General features: G+C 42.1%; 1 protein-coding gene and 1 long non-coding RNA gene across 2 annotated transcripts in view; one reads left to right on the top strand and one right to left on the bottom strand.

Moving 5' to 3' along the window:
- The window catches only part of LOC125914653 (uncharacterized), a 40560-nt gene extending 38968 nt beyond the window's left edge, over window positions 1-1592 (top strand). Inside the window, exon 6 of the long non-coding RNA XR_007455378.1 lies at window positions 728-1592. This is a non-coding gene — a long non-coding RNA (uncharacterized LOC125914653). The remainder of the gene's footprint in view (window positions 1-727) is intronic.
- The window catches only part of SLC14A2 (solute carrier family 14 member 2), a 444882-nt gene that overhangs the window by 214078 nt on the left and 211029 nt on the right, over window positions 1-19775 (bottom strand). The window lies entirely within an intron of this gene.

The following is a 19775-nucleotide window of genomic DNA, read 5'->3' on the forward strand; positions in this document are numbered from 1 at the left end:
AGTATGGCTGGTCTATATATTGTTTTAAAATTTTTTTTTTTTTACGATTTATTTATTTTTGAAAGAGAGAGAGAGAAGGGGAGGGGCAGAGAGAGAAAGACACAGAATCTGAAGCAGGCTCCAGGCTCCGAGCTGTCAGCACAGAGCTCAATGTGGGGCTTGAACTCACAAGCTGTGAGATCATGACCTGAGACAAAGTTGGATGCTTAACCAACTGAGCCACCCAGGTGCCCCGACTGGCTCATATACTGACATTGTATGGATGTAGCCTAAAACTTCCTATAGCCTAGCACCTCCCCACCTCCCAGGCACACACACATCCTGGGTAACTTAGATGATGTGATTGATGTATATGGGAGGTGATTTTTTTCCCTGTCATCTGGCCTAGCTAAAAATAAATCTTTTGTAAATCAATGTTTAGCAAAAAAATAAATAAGTATCAATGAAATAGCTTCCTTTATCGAATGCTTATTTTGTAATGGAGATTCTGTTAAGAACCTTATATATATATATGCCATACTTTTTAATTCTTACAACAATCGTGTTAGGAGTGAACTGTATCTCCTCCACCTCCACCCAATTCAGTATGCTAAAGTCTAACCTGTAATACCTCAGAATGTGACTTATTTGGAAGTAAAGTTACTGCAGATGCAATTTGTTAAGATGAATTCAAACTGAAATGGAGTGGACTTCTAGTCCAATATGACTGTTATCCTTATTAAAAAAGGGGAAATTTGGCCACAGAGACAGACACACGGATGGAATGTGATGTGAAGATGAAGAGAGAGATTTGGGTGATGCTTCTACATCAAAAGACTGCCACAGATCACCAGCACATGACCAGGAGCAAGGAGAGAGGCATGGAACAGAGTGTTGTTCACAGCCTCAGAAGGAACCAATCCTGCTGACCCCTTGATCTCAGACTTCTGGACTCCTGAACTGTGAGATAATAAGTATCTCTTGAAGCCACCCGGTCTGTGGAACTTTGTTATGGCGGCCCTAACAAATGAATATAAAGCCTCTGTGCACTATTTTCTTTATTTTGCAGACAAGGAAGCAGAGGCTCAGAGAGGTTAAATAACATGCCTTAGATCACACAGCTGGTAAGGAGCAGAGCCAGAATTTAAACTTAGTACTGCATGCTTTGTTGCTTTTATGTGGGAGTCTGTTCTGGTAAGGAATAGAAAAGGTCAATTTTCTCTGTATTTCAAGCAGGATGTGATATATCTTCTTTCTCAGCCTGGCACAGGGCAGCTGGGTCTCCCAGTCCACACCCATCACCAACTCTGAGGTACATCTTCTATTTCCTCCCACATTTTTCCCCTTCCAGCAACAGCAGAACCCCAAATCAATTGCCTCGGGCTAGCATTAGAAAAATAAATTTTCTGGGGTGCCTGGGTGGCTCAGTCGGTTGAGTGTCTGACTTCGGTTCAGGTCATAATCTCGCCATTTGTGTTCGAGCTCCACATCGGGTTCACTGCTGTCAGCGCAGAGCTGGCTTGGGATCCTCTGTCCCCCTTTCTCTCTGCCCCTTCCCCACTGGTGCGTGCGCTCTCCTTCTCTCTCAAAAATAAACATTAAAGAAATAAAAAGAAAAATAAATTTTCTCACCCCAGTCTTCTCATTTTATTTGATCTTATTTTAATTTTTGTTTAGCCCTGGGAATACATCTGAGGCCCTCAAATACAGTGTACACTTTCATACTGTTTCTGAGGCGGTAAATACCAAAATTCACCAGGAGTGGAGAGAAGGGTCAAGTTTGAAATTAAATGCTCCCTTATTCCTGATCTCTGTGGTCAAACGGCCCTCTTGCTGCCTGGTATTCATCCATTCAGCCTTCAAACACACACACACACACACACACACACACACACACACACACACACACACACACCTGAAAGTTGAACTGGGCTCTTTTACCAAAGCCAAACAGACCAGCTTCCTCCAGGGCCTCCTCATCTTACCGTCCATCCAGCACTAAGCTCTAGTGGGCCCACCCTCAGATGGCTTCTCCCACCATCTTTCCTGAAGCCAAGATCCATGGTGGTCCTGCCTTAGCAGCTATGGCATTCCTGTCTCAGGGTTTTGACTGGGTGGAGAAAAGGGGAGCCCCAGGATAGAGAAATGGCCACCAGCTTGGATCGGATTCCATTTCCAAATCATTTGAATCTAGTGCCCCTCAGCAGGAGGGTACTTGGAGACTTATCCTTGGAATTTCTGCAAGGAAGGACTTCTTAGCATTTCCCAAGCTGAGAAATTATGTAAAACTATATTTTTTAAAGGGGACACTGTTAGTTTTCCAATCCAGTGGCCTAGGACGTTGGTGTGACGAGGATGCAGACAATCTGCCAAAGTGGAGGGAGAGGGGGCATGGTTGTCCATCAGAAGGGACAGTCTGGGAGCAGGCAGAAGCAGGTCAGGCAGTTACAAACCAAGAGTGCAGCCTTGAGGTCAGGCAAAACAGGAGACCAGAAACAAGAAAGTAGGTCAATACTAGATCAAAACTGTGCAGCCCCAACAAGGCAGCCTTGCTACTCCTCAGACAGGAAGCTCTTTATTTCCCTTGACAGAGTAGGAATCAACACCTAAGTCCCAGGGCAACATCAGATTCAGACCTAAGAACTCAAAGTGTCCATCATTCTGAGCTTATGGAAGATTCTTATCTATGACTCAAAGTAACAATAGCAATGGTTTTCCTTTATTGCACAATGTCTCTGTGTCCTGGGTCAACTCAAGGACTTTATCTTTGAGGTAGCTTCTATTACTCTCCTCATTTACAGATGACAAAGTACAGAGGCTAACTTGCCAAACGTCACACAGCTAATAAGAAGTAGTGCCAGCCACTCAGATAATTTACTCTTAGAATTCTGTCCATCAGATGGGGAAAGTACTTTTAAGGTTGTAGTCTTCAGACCCTGTCCTCTTGTAGGTTAACCTCCCATTTACTAGGCTTACTAGGTTCACCTCCCCCTTAGTTGCTGATACGAGTATTCTGGTGCGCAGAGAACTCTTTTAACTTCTAATAAGCTGGAGAAGTTCTTCTCATGAGGAGGGAAAAGAAAACCAGGTCCAGAGTTTATGCTGAAATCCCAGGCTACCCAATTGCTGTTATGGTCCTGGAGTGAGTGCCCATAGGTGGACCTGGCCAGGGCTGGGGGTGGATGGAGCATTAGGAGGCAATCACATAAGATTCAGAGTGTGTATGTGAGAGCAAAAGCTATAGAGCAATACTTCTGGATTTAGTCCAGGCTGTCACGAATTAATGGCTGACAGAAAGAAAAGAAAGACTTGGAAAAAAAAAATTCTTGAAAGCTGTGTTTGCATGGAGAGGAGCTCAGTCTGAGCTGCCTGGAGAAGGCCTATATTCATGCCCCTTTGGAAGCCCTGGCCATCCATTTTCATTAGTTTTATGATTTGATCAACTTACAAAGGTCACTTTTTAGCTTCCTGTGAACCACAATATTATGACTGGGCTTAAATAATGCCAAAGCGATTCATTGAGAAGGGAAACATTCAGTTACACTAGTCACTGGGCACTGAAACTAGCTTTCCAAAGCTGAATTGCTCCCTTGTAAGGCAAGGGTCTTGCTTATGAAAACAGAGCACAGAGTCTCCAAGGACTGCTCCATATAGGGCAGAGCCTGGGGGAGACTGTCCAGGTAGGAAGTGTGAGCTGGCACCACTTCTCTCCCTGGAGAGTGGTGTGGTCTCTTTTCTTTGAGTTCCCCCACACTGTGACTCCTGTGCCTCTCCCACCCCCAACACTTGCTAGCGTAGACATGGTGCCATCTTCTTGAAAATTCTGCGCCAAGTGTAGACACAACTCTTCTGTGTTTTTCCTTAGCACAGCAGAGACCAGTCTACAATGATGTGGCTAATTACATGTAATGATTTCTTTGGCATCTCTTCCTCGCTAGCCTCTAAGCATCATAGGAGCAAGAACTAGATTGGCTGTTTTCATCCCCACATCCCGGCATCTACCACAGTGTGCAAAGCCCATTGTAGATGCTCCAGGAATAGCTGCTCATTGACATTTTTTTTTAAAGGGAAAACCAAAAGAGAATATCCCAGAAAATACAGACAGCATGAGAATCGGTAGTTTCTTTACTGAATACTGCTAAAGATCAAATCCCTTATTCTAACCCAAGTTAACCACACGTGGGAATCTGAAAAGCAAATCATATACCTTTGCTATTTCAATGCCAACTCTGCAATGTCTTTCCCTGATCTTGAGATGCTAGAGGTCTCAGATAACATTGGGGTTACACAGGGTCATTGGGAAAATTAAAGGAGATACTGCACAGAAAATGCCCAGTGCCTAGTATGGCCAATAATGAACTCCGTGTGTGTCCCTCATAGCTCTGTGCTGGGTTCTTAGCCAGGTAACTTTGTTGGCACTGGATTACCTCTAGGCACTACAAGCTGGTCTTCTTGTCTATTTTCGTAGCATAGGACAGACATGAACCTTTAATTTAACTTTCTTCCTAGATCATTACTACATTTTTACTATTGGTTTCTAATCTGAGGGATGCTATTCATTGCTTGCTTGAGTGGAAATGGTATTGTTTAGCCTTCAGCAGAATGGGTTTCCTTTAAACAGTTGCTTTGGCTATTATATATATCATCTTAATCAGAGTCTTATATAAAAATCTCTCTTTCTTTTGTAAACACACATGCATGAACATACATGTGTGCACACACATGGAGCCTTTCTTTAAAGTTGTACCTGAACTCTGTCAAACTAGTTTGTGTACATACAGATAACAGGAGGTGAATCCTCTCGGCTGTAGGGTCAAAAATATTTCTTTGTGTTTTTCAGGCAGGGTTGTGGTTTCAATAGTAATAGAAGGGACCCCTTCCCCCATTAGCATATGTTCTCCTTGACCTGCTTGAGCCAGTCATGCAGAGAAATGCTGATTTGCTGCCTACTATCACAGGAATGATTTTGAAGGTTTAATTCAAGTGATTTTATTTAACCAACCTGCACTGAGCACCTACCATAAACAAAGAACTTACCACATTTTGTACTTAATAGGAGTCTTTATTTTTGTCTTTCCATATCCTTGAGGGCACCATGTTGCTGCTCATTTCTACAGCTTCAGTGCCTGGCACAGTATACAGTAAGTGCCCAATAAATGTTTTGTTGAATGTATGACTGAAGACAGAGGGCAACAGGAAGTCAGGAGTGTAAGAGTATTTGTAACTCAAGCTTACCAGGCCCTCAGAAGGCAGCAGGGAATCACATACAATAAGAGTATGGGTTTTGTTCTCAGTATGAGTGTGGATTTTCCTTCTGGCAGGAACTATCTACTAAGAAGTTAATTATCCTTTTCAAGTCTCAATCTCCTCATCAATAAAATGGTGGAAACAACAGGTGATTTTGAGGGTTAACCCACTGTTGATGTGCCATAGTGAGTGTTCAACACACAAGTACAACTCCCATACTGCTGCTGGGGTGATGGTGAACATTTCTGCATAGTGAACACTTAATAATCTCCAATGTAAGTTGTGCGTGGGGAAAAGAGAGACAGGGGCCATGTGAGATGGAGGTGGCTGGGGGGCTGGAGCAGATGGGTCAGCTCTCTGATGGGGGTGCTTAAATGAGGTGGGGACCCTTGCAGTGTACCGTGATGGTGGGCATGGCTGGCTCCTTGGTGGGAGCACATCTGGTATCAGCAGAAGACAACTATCTTGTCTGACAGTAGGGTTCTGGATGAATGACTATATCTCCTCAATGTGTGTTCCACCATCTAGAAACAAGGAAGTGCCAGGCCCATAGCCCTGATCTCTTTTATGTCCCCTTAGGGTCTGCCAGTATTAGCTGTGTCTCAGTAAGGTGCACTCTCTGGTTGCTTTTTACCAGATTTTAGAGTCTAAGCACAGCTCTCAAGGACCTTGCTTAGAGGGCAAGAAAAATGGGAGGGAAATGGAAAGAAGATGAAAAGACAGAGCAAAGCAGACTGTGTGTGGCGGGGGGTGAGGGGGGGGAAGGGGGGAGGGCAGGTCTGGAATGGAAAGCACTAATTCAGAACAGCACTCCACCCTCTGTTATCTATTCCTTGGTCCAATCTGGCTGAAATCCTGAGCAGAGGACAGTATGCTTTAGAAGAAAATATGCAAAGAAGTTCAAGTGTGCCTTTCCTTTTTATTTGCATCTCAGTTCATTTTAATCAAGCACCCTCCCCCTTTCCTTGCAACCTGTTTTTTGGGTTTGTTTCTTCGTTTGTTGGGAATGCGTGCCTTTTGGTTTTACCTGCTCTACTGCAACAGTTTTGGGTTTTGACTTTTCCAAAATGAAATCTCTAGCCATTCTGATTTTCTCAGCTTCTGGCCCCACTGGCATCTCCATTTTGCTTTAATTATACAATTACTGAAGCTATCCAACCTATTTATTCAGGCAATCAAGGCTTTAAATGCATGGATTTATCATCACCTCAAATCACTTGTCACTGTGGTTGAACAAAAATAGAAAGGTAACCAGAATGCTGCAGGAGGTTTGAATCAACATACTTCTCCTGGTCATTACTGTCAAGGTTCCCATATGCAAACACAAAAATTGTAGAAGGGGATGCTCTGACAGGGGTGGGGGGGGGGAGAGGACAAAAGAGTGTGCACAGAAAGGGGATGAAGACTGGAAGGGTTTTGTTTCTGTTCCTCCGAGGATTGGCCTGTACTCCTTACCTGATTTTCCCCACATCCCTCCTTCCCTGCTCTTCTCTCTGTAGGAGGGGCACAGATTGCTGCTTCTCCCTATTTCCTCTATTAACAATGTTGTTGAGTACCGATGTGAAAAGATACAGAGGACTTGGGGGTTAATTTTTATCTGTCAGTTGTACCTTAATAAAGCTGAAGAATGAAAACAAAAACACAGAGCTTGGGAGTTATCAGAGGAAAGAGGAGTGGTCTATAGATCTGGGCTGTTACAGGAAATTCATCTGCTTTCTGGAGTTACCCAGAGTAAGTCCATTTCTTCATTTATCAGACTGCTCTGAACATACTTAAAAACAGACTACTTTTTAAAACATAAACAGCCTTATTTCTTTCAAACATTTCTCATTCGTCATTCTAGGCATTTTACCCCAATGTATCAACTTCTTTATTAAAGGGTGGTAACCCTCAAATTTAACATAAAACTCCAAGGGTGTTATGTGCAGTGAAGGGCAATCACCTCCCTCTCTCCGGGCATGGTATTACTATTAATAGAGCCTCAAAACTTTTTAAGTTTTTTTTGGCATGTCATATGCTGCTGTTTAGCCACGTTCCCCATGATGTGCTTCCTTGGTTGTGAGCTTTTGAGAAACCTACATACAGAAACTTATACTTAGCCTTCTACATTTTAATAGGTTAAATGTGGCCCACTGTATGAGCCATAAAGACCAGTTTAGATTGCAGCCACTGCAGCAAATGTATTTGCCACTTTTACTAAAACTGTAGTTTTCTGTATCCTCATCCTTGTTATTAAGGCTGTCAATCTGAACCATGTTGATACAGAACACTGGGACAGGCCACTAGATACTACCCTATTGTTCCATTAATCAGTATTCTCAGGGTTAGCTTTCCCAATCAAAGGCAAAGTCTTACACTGTTAGGTCCCTGGTGTTCCACCAGCACTAATATTTTTAGTATGAAGGTAAGAATAATGGACTAGCTTTGTGAAAACTGTCTTAGTACGACACCAACTTAAAAGAGGACTCTACCAGGTCCAGACCCATCCACAACTTCACAATTTGTGTTTTCTCATGTGGGTGATATCATAACACTAGCTGATGCTGTACTCACTTTTCATGTATAAATTTCTCAATAATATACTGTGTGGTAACAAATGTAATTGACCCATTCTATTTGTTTTCTCCAAATTAATTTAAAATACTCTCTCACTTCCTTTCTCTTTGAGTTTGGCTAATATCCTCACACTTGCAGGTTTCCATCTGTGAGTTTGGTCAAAGCAAGTTTATCAGCAAAATTTCGAAGAATCAGCTTCATCTCCACTTGGCAGCATGTGGTAAATGAAGGTATTTCTGGTGAGATTTATTGTATCACCTTCGAGGAAATGCTAACTCCAGAGAGGAGCAGATTGCAGAGAACTGTATATTAAAGTTCCTCTTCCTATCTCTGGGCCCAGGTGGAGGGGACAAATGGATTCTTACCTGACTGCAAAATATGATATATTATTATAAACAGAGTCTTGAATTATAGAAAATACTAGTTAGCATAATTACATTACCATATTTTTATATGGAGATTATTATTCAAATACCAAACAGGCAATCTTCCATTGGAAAAAACCAATAAACACTCTCAATCCAGACTTCCACTGTTATGTATGTCACAGTACAAAACAATTTTAAAGTTTAAAACCCATTACATTACAAGAGCTATTCACTTCAAGTAGGTGGCAATTTGCTTCTTTTTTTTTCACCCCACATTTTGATAGCTATTCACCTCTATCAATTCTTATCTTGCCCATTCTTTAGAAACCAATTGCAGTTTAAAAAGTGCCCATCTATTTCTGATTGAAATCTTCACATGCTGGTTTTTTAAACTATTTTTCAATCTCTTAATAAAATAGATTGCCTCCAGGCTGTCAGTTAGTAAACCCACTAACAATGTAGTGATTCCAAGGACTGCCCTAGCTCATGGGTTTTCCTTGCTCTTGGTTCTGTCCAAGAAACCCCAGATTTCCATTATTGCTGCTACATGTACAAAACAGTTTAATGGATTAAACTTACGTAAACTTGTACAAGCAACAAAAACAATATCCTGATTAAATTGAGTTAACCTCTCAGACTTTTAGTCCATGAAATAGAAAATAGGTCTTACACCTTTTTCTTTTATTTGTTAACAGTTGACATCTCAGATGTCTGAGATGTCAGACATCTCAGATGTCTCTGAGACATCTCAGAGTCTCGTCGGATTGAAAAGTCTTTCCCTATCATTGAGCACAACCTCCATTTGTAAGAGGGGCTCTCAGTCCATCAGTCTTAGAGCAAATACTTCTTAAGGACCCACCCTTGTCTGGAAAGTAAAGGAAGCATAGATATTATGTTGGTCCCTGAGGGCTCCTGCTTTAGAGAGAGAATAATATGAAGCAATCTACAAAGTTAAGGGGGGAGGTTCAGACTATGGGATCACCTGTGATTCAGAGATGGAAGAAATAAGGAGGTGAAGGAGTGGTCCCCAATACCCAGGAAGGTCCCTCAGAGATGGTGATGAGGTTATGTGAGGTGGAGAGGACCATCTGGTGCTGAAGAATAAGTATTATGAGCATGGGGTGAACCAAAGGCAGGGAGAAGTTGGCCGTAACGACACTTTCCCCTCCATCCACCTCATCTCAGAGGAGGAAAAGCCACATTTTCTTTTCTGTTGTACCACAGTCATACTCAGTGCCCACTCTGGACTTTCATGCCCATTCCACAGCCTGGGTCTCATCATTCCCCAGGGTTTGAATGTCCTGTGACTTTAAATGATTCTCACATCATCATGATTTGAATCAGATCAAGGTAAATTCCTTCCCAAACCCAAATACAGGAATCAGGAAACTTTAGGATAATGCAACTCCACAAGCATTTATTGATCTCATGTCAATTGATGACACTGCACATTGTCAGACTTCCACATCCTTCTACCTCACAGAAGTGTGACAGATAAGGTAAGGGCCATGAGAATAGCAGGGAGAACTCTGAGAGGGCATTTCCTGTTTGGAGAAATCAGAGCAAGTTGTATGCATTTGAGATGACTTTTAGAAATGACTGAGGCTTTTATATTCATCATAAGAAGAAGGCCTAGAAATATAAAAGCATAGGAGAGGCAAAGCATGGACATAGGCAAGCTGAGATTACATTCAAGGAAAAGCAAATAGTTCTGTTTGGCTAACTGCATTGACAATACAATTTTATTAATTATAAAACAGTATCTAGTGCATGCTTTCTGTTAAAGGCATCACATTCTGCTCTTTACAAGCATTATTTCAATTAACTCTCGCATATATATCAGCATGTGAGGGGGTACTGAACACATGGGGAAACTGAAGCTTGAGTAGGTTAAGGATCCTGTCTGCAGTCTCTTAGCTAATAAATGTTGAGGCCAGGACCTAAGTCTCATCCATATTGAGAAGCATATAGTTTGGGGAAGATAAAGATTTATTTTGAGGAGGTAACACAGAAGAGTTGATGGAGCACATCTCCAGAGAAAAGGAAGAGAGATCACTTAGAAAATTTGCTGTCATGACAAATGAGAGCCTTTGTAAAATATACAAAAGGAATTTATTTGCTAATATAAGGGCATCAAAATTTCAGACAAACTCTTACCCCTGATGTTGGATTTGATGGCTCAAGGTCAACCCAGCAGACACTTAATAACTGAGGCTGTATCTATGTGCCAACAAATCCCATCTTGAGATCTCATCTTCCACCAGGCTGTCCTGAGCACCCACATGACCCTATACTAGGGAGACAAAAATGCTGGATAGTTGTAGTCCAGGCCTTTGTAGAGAACCATGTGAGAACCATGAACACACTACAGGTGCCTCACAAGGCCAAATCAAGATTGAAGGTCAGGGGCTTGCACATTAGGGAACAGCAGAGCAATTGGAGTTGGTGACTTCTCTTGGGCTCTGCCTCACATTGATCATGCTGGCTGTTTTCCAGCACAGAAACTAGCTCTCCTGGGTTAGGATGTATGTGCTGGGCTGACTCCCTGGGGTATGATGAGCAAAAGTCTGATCAGGGACTGAGTATTCTAGGCCACTTGTTAATTAATTACCTCTTTAGTGTTCTAGCTACTTTCTTTGGAAGAAGGCTTCATAATGGTGATTTCCCCAAAGCTACACCGGAAACTCCTTTCAGTCACCTGGGTCTGGTCTGCCCCTGCAATAGGGGAGTGTCTTGTCATTTTTTTTCCTTCCTTGCCATGAAGAACACTGAACAAGGAGGGTGCCATGCTGAGGAATGCTGTTATCCTTTCTAACACTGCTATTTTTATTATAAAAGATGGAGACATAGTAGGAGGTTAATGGCTGCTCAGAATAAAAACAAATAGTGACTAAGAACAAATATGCAAATGAGGCATTGTCTTGCTGGGGGAATGATATTCAACAGTGAAGCTCTGTGCTCCAAGCCTCTTTGATTGCACAAACCAGGGGATGTGTGGACTCCTTTACCAGCACTGTACTGCCTTCCATTGTCAAGTAACCTAACAAGGAGACTTGGTTGGAAAAGTATGAGCCCTCCAAGGGCCAAGGGCTCTACCCAGGGCAGTCTGCTTCTTCCTCTCCCCAGCATCACTCTTCCCATTTCTTTCATCTGATTGAATGAATCATCATTTCACAATGACTTTCCTGTATGCCTTGCAAAGCCCAGGCCTGGGCACCGAGGGGCGAGTGATCCTGATAGGCCATCAGCCCTAGACCAGATTCACTGGGCTTGGGTAATGCTTGTTTCCTCTGTACAGTACACACTCTGTAGAGTCCACAGCACACACATCACTGCTCCCCAGCACTGCTTGCTGACAACTTCCAATTTCTAACATTTTCTAACTGTGCTGACACAGTGTCCTAACCTCCAGCCTTCTGTTGTCCCCATGCCCAATTTCCCCACAGTGTTCCTTCTTTGCAGTTATGACAGAGGAAAGAGAATCAACCTTATTTGGGTGCATAATGTGCTAGGCGCTTCATAAGTGTTTTTATCTTATTTACTTCTTTTGATAATCCTACAAGGCATCTTTATTTTACTGTAAAGAAACTAAGGCACACAGAGGTTTAGTAAATTACCCAAGGTCACTGAACTAGTTAGTAATAGGCCAAGATTCTTCATTAACCAGACATTGCATGCACACACATATACCACACACTCATTCACTTGCTAGGCATGTGTGTGTGTATTTTTTGATTGATAATAGGTATAATATATATAACTTCTTAATTCTTACAAAATACTGTCTCCAGAAATCCCTTGAGAAGAGAGTCTAATGGTCACTGTCAGACTTTAGCATAAATAATGCCATATAAAGAGCTATTCCCTCTACCTATTCAGCATTTAGCTTTATCTAATTATCAACCTAAATGAAATGTTTTATTATTGTTTCCAAATACAGTGTAAGAGATCTAAAATCAATTATGTAAGATCTTCTACATCCTTCTTCACTCATCTCCAGATCCTTTGTATCCCATGCTTGGGTCCTAAACTCCTTGTTTCCTCCCCCTTCTAAAATTAAGCCATTCACACCCAGCCAGAGAAGTCTCCTTAAGCATGGGGCTCACGCTGGCCAAGGGCTTATGGAGCTCTCTGGCTTGTCCACTCTACCTGTTAGCCCAATTGATCTATAAATCTCTGTGTTTTGGAGGGTAGTGTGCAGAACTTCTTTCTTACCACCATGTGAAGTCCATCCACCTCTGCGGTCCCTCTGTATCTGGGTTATGTTTGCTTTCCAACCTGCCTTCTCAAGATACTCCCTTCAGTGTCTTCCTGAGGTCACAGTTTCCTTCCATAGGCAGAAACTGACAAGAGACTCCCACCCATACCACTCTCTCCCTTTTTCCTGAAATCCGTTAGTCAGTGTTAAATGGGTTACCACAATAGCCCTCTCATTTCTCTTGTGTATGTTTTGTCTATTCAGTTTGATTTATAGCTTTGAGGGTAGGAGCCAGGCCTATGCTTTTCTCTAACCTCTGGTAGCAAATGTTCAACAAATCTAACTGCTAAAATGAAGCCATAGAAAGACACCGAGTTAGTGATTTGGAAACCCGTCTTTCATTCCAACCCTGTTACAAACCAGCTATTGTGATTTGGGGAAAGTTACTTAACTCTCAAAGACCGTTTTCCCCATCTGCAAAAATGGTGATGTGTGAGCAAATGGCTTCTAACACCTTTTTCAAAGTTTAGTGAACTGGTTAAACATTTGAAGAGAGAGGAAATTACAAAGAAAGGCCTGGCCCAAACCCTAATTAACACACAAATGTTCTGAAAATGGAGGCTGAGCTGTGAGCTATATGAATGAAGGAGCAAGAGACAGCACAGTTAATTAAGGCAGATTATTAAGTTTCCTTTAAAAAAATCACTAGGTCCAAGCAATCTGGTCCTCCTTAAGTGAGCCTTTAGGGAATGATGAAAAGAACTTTTGGAGGAAGATGGTGGCATAGGAGGACACTGGGCTCACCTTGTCCTGCTGATCACTTGGATTCCACCCATATCTGCCTAAATAGCCCAGAAAACCACCAGAAGACTAGCAGAATGGACTCTCCGGAGCCAAATGTAGACAAGAGGCCCATGGAAGAGGGTAGGAAGGGCGGAGAGGCAGTGCACGCTACGCAGACTGGCGGGAGGGAGCCGGGCAGTGGAGGGGTAGCCCACCTGGCAAGGCAGAGCCCCTGAGTCTGGCTTGCAAAAGCAGAGGGGCCGGAATGCATGAGTTCTGACAGCCAGCAGGACTTAACATCTGGAATGTTATAAGTCAACAGCTCTGCTCAGAGAGTGGGAGGGCGAGAGGACACCAGGAGGGAGTGGGGTCAAGCCCCAGAAGACAGAGCTCAGCTTGAGGGGAGCAAAGGCACCGGCCAGTGCCATCTCCCTCTCCCATCCTCCAGCCAAAATCCCAAAGGGGACCAGTTCCCATTACTGAACTTGCTTGCACTGCGCAAACACCCAATGCTGTGATTCTGTGGATCCATCCCTCTGATGGGTCGGCCTCCCTCCCAGTGCTGCAGGGCCTCTCCCACAGGGGACCACCACCAGCAAAGTGAGCTAAGCCTGCCCCTCCTGCCACTGTGCACCTTGCGGATCCACCCCGGCTAATACGCCAGATCCCATCAAAGAAGCACCACAAGCCTGGCAGTGTGCAAGTGGCCTAGACAGGGGCCACACCACTCCACAGTGAGTCCTGCCCCTGGGAGAGGGGAAGATAAGGTACACACCATTCTTACTGTGGCCCCAGCAGTGGGCTGGAGACAGACATCAGGTCTGACTGCGGCCCCGCCCACCAACACAAGTTACTCCAGACAGCACAGGGGAAGTGCCCTGCAGTTTGGCAGCCACCCCAGGGACTATCCAAAATGACAAAACGGAAGAATTCTCCTCAAAAGAAACTCCAGGAAGTAGTGACAACTAACAAACTGATCAAAAACGATTTAAGCAATATAACGGAACAAGAATTTAGAATAATAGTCATAAAATTAATCGCTGGGCTTGAAGAAAGTATAGAGGACAGCAGAGAATCTATTGCTACAGAGATCAAGGGACTAAGAAATAGTAATGAGGAGCTAAAAAATGCTATAAATGAGGTGCAAAGTAAAATGGAGGCGACCACAGCTCGGATTGAAGAGGCAGAGGAGAGAATAGGTGAATTAGAAGATAAAATTGTATAAAAAGAGGAAGCTGAGAAAAAGAGAGATAAAAAAATCCAGGAGTATGAGGGGAGAATTAGAGAACTAAGTGATGCAATCAAACAGAACAATATCCGTATAATAGGAATTCCAGAAGAGGAAAAGGGAGAGAAAAGGGCTGAAGGTGTACTTGAACAAATCATAGCTGAGAACTTCCCTGATCTGGGGAAGGAAAAAGGGATTGAAATCCAAGAGGCACAGAGAACTCCCTTCAGACGTAACTTGAATCGATCTTCTGCACGACATATCATAGTGAAACTGGCAAAATACAAGGATAAAGAGAAAATTCTGAAAGCAGCTAGGGATAAACATGCTCTAACATATAAAGGGAGACCCATAAGACTAGTGACAGACCTATCTACTGAAACTTGGCAGGCCAGAAAGGAATGGCAGGAAATCTTCAATGTGATGAACAGAAAAAAAAAATATGCACCCGAGAATTCTTTATCCAGCAAGTCTGTCATTCAGAATAGAAGGAGAGATAAAGGTCTTCCCAAACAAACAAAAACTGAAGGAATTCATCACCACTAAACTAGCCCTACAAGAGATCCTAAGGGGGATTCTGTGAGTGAAATGTTGCAAGGACCACAAAGTGCCAGAGACATCACTACAAGCATGAAACCTACAGACATCACAATGACTCTAAACCCATATATTTCCATAATAACACTGAATGTAAATGGACTAAATGCGCCAACCAAAAGACACAGGGTATCAGAATGGATAAAAAAACAAGACCCATCTATTTGCTGTCTACAAGAGACTCATTTTAGACCTGAGGACACCTTCAGATTGAACGTGAGGGGATGGAGAACTATCTATCATGCTACTGGAAGCCAAAAGAAAGCTGGAGTAGCCATACTTATATCAGACAAACTAGACTTTAAATTAAAGGCTGTAATAAGAGATGAAGAAGGGCATTATATAATAATTACAGGGTCTATCCATGAGGAAGAGCTAATAACTATAAATGTCTGTGCGCCCAATATGGGAGCCCCCAAATATATAAAACAATTAATCACGAACATAAGCAACCTTAGTGATAAGAATGTGGTAACTGCAGGGGACTTTAATACTCCACTTACAACAATGGATAGATCATCTAGACACAAGATCAATAAAGAAACAAGGGTGCTGAATGATAGTTGGATCAGATGGACTTGACAGACATATTTAGAACTCTTCATCCCAAAGCAACAGAATATACTTTCTTCTTGAGTGCACATGAAACATTCTCCAAGACAGATCACATACTGGGTCACAAAACAGCCCTTCATAAGTATAAAAGAATTGCACCATGCACACTTTCAGACTACAATGCTATGAAAATTGAAATCAACCACAGGAAAAAGTCTGGAAAACCTCCAAAAGCATGGAGGTTAAAGAACACCCTACTAAAGACTGAATGGGTCAACCAGGCAATGAGAGAAGAAATTAAAATATATGGAAACAAATGAAAATGAAAATACAACAATCCACATGCTTTGGGATGCAGCGAAAGCAGTCCTGAGAGGAAAATACATTGCAATCCAGGCCTATCTCAAGAAACAAGAAAAATCCCAAATACAAAATCTAACAGCACACCTAAAGGAAAGAGAAGCAGAACAGCAAAGACACCCAAACCCAGCAGAAGATAAATAATAAAGATCAGAGCAGAAATAAATAATATAGAATCTAAAAAAACTGTAGAGAAAATCAATGAAACCAAGAGTTGGTTTTTTGAAAAAATAAGCAAAATTGATAACCCCCTAGCCAGGCTTCTCAAAAAGAAAAGGGAGATGACCCAAATAGATAAAATCATGAATGAAAATGGAATTATTACAACCAATCCCTCAGAAATACAAGCAATTATCAGGGAATACTATGAAAAATTATATGCCAACACACAGGACAATCTGGAAGATATGGAAAAATTCCTAAGCACCCACACACTTCCAAAACTCAAACAGGAAGAAATAGAAAACTTTAACAGACCCATAACCAGCAAAGAAATTGAATCAGTTATCAAGAATCTCCCAACAAATAAGAGTCCAGGACCAGATGGCTTCCCAGGGGAATTCTACCAGACATTTAAAGCAGAGATAATACCTATCCTTCTCAAGATGTTCCAAAAAAATAGAAAGGGAAGGAAAACTTCCAGACTCATTCTATGAAGCCAGCAGTACTTTGATTCCTAAACCAGACAGAGACACAGCAAAAAAGGAGAACTACAGGCCAATATCCCTGATGAATATGGATGCAAAAATTCTCAGTAAGATACTAGCAAATCGAATTCAACAGCATATAAAAAGAATTATTCACCATGATCAAGTGGGATTCATTCCTGGGCCGCAGGGCTCGTTCAACATTCGCAAATCAATCAATGTGATACATCACATTAATAAAAGAAAAGATAAGAACGATATGATCCTGTCAATCGATGCAGAAAAAGCATTTGACAAAATTGAGCATCCTTTCTTAATAAAAACCCTTGAGAAAGTCGGGATAGAAGAAACATACTTAAACATCATAAAAGCCATTTATGAAAATCCCACAGCTAATATCATCCTCAATGGGGAAAAACTGAGAGCTTTCCCCCTGAGATCAGGAACACGACAGGGATGTCCACTCCCACCGCTGTTGTTTTACATAGTTTTAGAAGCGCTAGCATCAGCAATCAGACAACAAAAGGAAATCAAAGGCATCAGAATTGGCAAAGATGAAGTTAAGCTTTCACTTTTTGCAGATGACATGATATTATACATGGAAAACCCGACAGACTCCACCAAAAGTCTGCTAGAACTGATACATGAATTCAGCAAAGTGGCAGAATACAAAATCAATGTACAGAAATCAGTTGCATTCTTATACACTAACAATGAAGCAACAGAAAGACAAATAAAGAAACTGATCCCATTCACAATTGCACCAAGAAGCATAAAATACCTAGGAATAAACCTATCCAAAGATGTAAAAGATCTGTAGGCTGAAAACTATAGAAAGCTTATGAAGGAAATTGAAGAAGATATAAAGAAATGGAAAAACATTCCATGCTCATGGATTGGAAGAATAAGTAATGTTCAAATGTCAATACTACCCAAAGCTGTCTACACATTCAATGCAATCCCAATCAAAATTGCACCAGCATTCTTCTCAAAGCTAGAACAATGGGGCGCCTGGGTGGCTCAGTTGGTTGGGCGTCCGGCTTCGGCTCAGGTAATGATCTCACGGTCTGTGGGTTCGAGCCCCACGTCGGGCTCTGTGCTGACAGCTCGGAGCCTGGAGCCTGTTTCAGATTCTGTGTCTCCCTCTCTCTCTGCCCCTCCCCTGCTCATGGTCTGCCTCTCTCTGTCTCAAAAATAAATAAAAACATTAAAAAAAATTTTTTTAAAAAAGCTAGAACAAGCAATCCTAAAATTTGTATGGAATCACAAAAGACCCCAAATAGCCAAAGTAATATTGAAGAAGAAGACCAAAGCAGGAGGCATCACAATCCCAGACTTTAGCCTCTACTACAAAGCTGTAATCGTCAAGACAGCATGGTATTGGCACAAAAACAGACACACAGACCAATGGAATAGAATAGAAACCCCAGAATTAGACCCACAAAAGTATGGCCAACTAATCTTTGACAAAGCAGGAAAGAAAATCCAAAGGAAAAAAGACAGTTTCTTTAACAAATGGTGCTGGGAGAGCTGGACGGAAACATGCAGAAGAATGAAACTAGACCACTTTCTTACACCATTCACAAAAATAAACTCAAAATAGATAAAGGACCTGAATGTGAGACAGGAAACCATCAAAACCCTAGAGGAGAAAGCAGGAAAAAACCTCTCTGACCTCAGCCACAGCAATTTCTTACTTGACACATCCCAAAAGGCAAGGGAATTAAAAGCAAAAATGAACTATTGGGACCTCATGAAGATAAAAAGCTTCTGCACTGCAAAGGAAACAATCAACAAAACTAAAAGGCAACCAACGGAATGGGAAAAGATATTTGCAAATGACATATCAGACAAAGGGCTAGTATCCAAAATCTATAAAGAACTCATCAAAACTCCACACCTGAAAAACAAATAATCCAGTGAAGAAATGGGCAGGAAACATGAATAGACACTTCTCTAAACAAGACATCCGGATGGCCAACAGGCACATGAAAAGATGCTCAATATCACTCCTCATCAGGGAAATACAAATCAAAACCACACTCAGATACCACATCAAGCCAGTAAGAGTGGCTAAAATGAAGAAATCAGGAGACTATAGATGCTGGCAAGGATGTGGAGAAACGGGAACCCTCTTGGACTGTTGGTGGGAATGCAAACTGGTGCAGCCGCTCTGGAAAACAGTGTGGAGGTTCCTCAAAAAATTAAAAATAGATCTACCCTATGACCCAGAAATAGCACTGCTAGGAATTTACCCAAGGGATACAGGAGTACTGATGCATAGGGACACTTGTACCCCAATGTTTATAGCAGCACTTTCAACAATAGCCAAATTATGTTAAGAGCCTAAATGTCCATCAGCTGATGAATGGATAAAGAAATTGTGGTTTATATACACAATGGAATACTACATGGCAATGAAAAAGAATGAAATATGGCCTTTTGTAGCAATGTGGATGGAACTGGAGAGTGTTATGCTAAGTGAAATAAATCATACAGAGAAAGACAGATACCATATATTTCCACTTTTATGTGGATCCTGAGAAACTTAACAGAAGACCATGGGGGAGGGGAAGGAGGAAAAAAAAAAAAAAAAGGTTAGAGAGGGAGTGAGCCAAAACATAAGAGACTTAAAAACTGAGAACAAACTGAGGTTTGATGGGGGGTTGGAGGGAGGGGAAGGTGGGTGATGGGTATTGAGGAGGGCACCTGTTGGGATGAACACTGGGTGTTGTATGGAAACCAACTTGAGAATAAATTTCATATAAAAAATAGTAATAAAAAAGAACTTTTGGAGTGCAGTGGATCAGGTTCCTCAATCACAGACCCTCACTGGATCTGGCTGCAATGGCAGGTTCCCCCACTGCAGAGATCAGAACTCGGGACCCCAGGGGAGCCACAGAAGAATTCCAGGTGCTCCAGAAGGTAGTTTGACTTGGAAGATCACACTCAAGCACTCTGTCTTCCTTTTACTCTAGACTCTTATCACAGACTAGAATTTCTTTGTGGGGCTGAAATGTATGCAAAATGTTAAGTTAATTCTATTCTAAGACTGGCTAGGCTGGACAGGGCTGTCTGACTATAAGTGGGGGTCCTAGGAGCTAATGGTTGTCCATATCACAGAGTTTGACAAGAGGGAATGGAATGATGGGATAGGGCTTTTCCAGTGCTACTATAGAAAAGTCTGAGGGCTGTGCAGGTGAGATGGTCCTCCTTGAGCCTTGCCAGCATGCTTCTGTTCAGATAGGTCCTTGCCT

The sequence above is a fragment of the Panthera uncia genome (genome assembly GCF_023721935.1).
Source record: "Panthera uncia isolate 11264 chromosome D3 unlocalized genomic scaffold, Puncia_PCG_1.0 HiC_scaffold_8, whole genome shotgun sequence".
NCBI classification, from domain to species: Eukaryota; Metazoa; Chordata; class Mammalia; order Carnivora; family Felidae; genus Panthera; species Panthera uncia.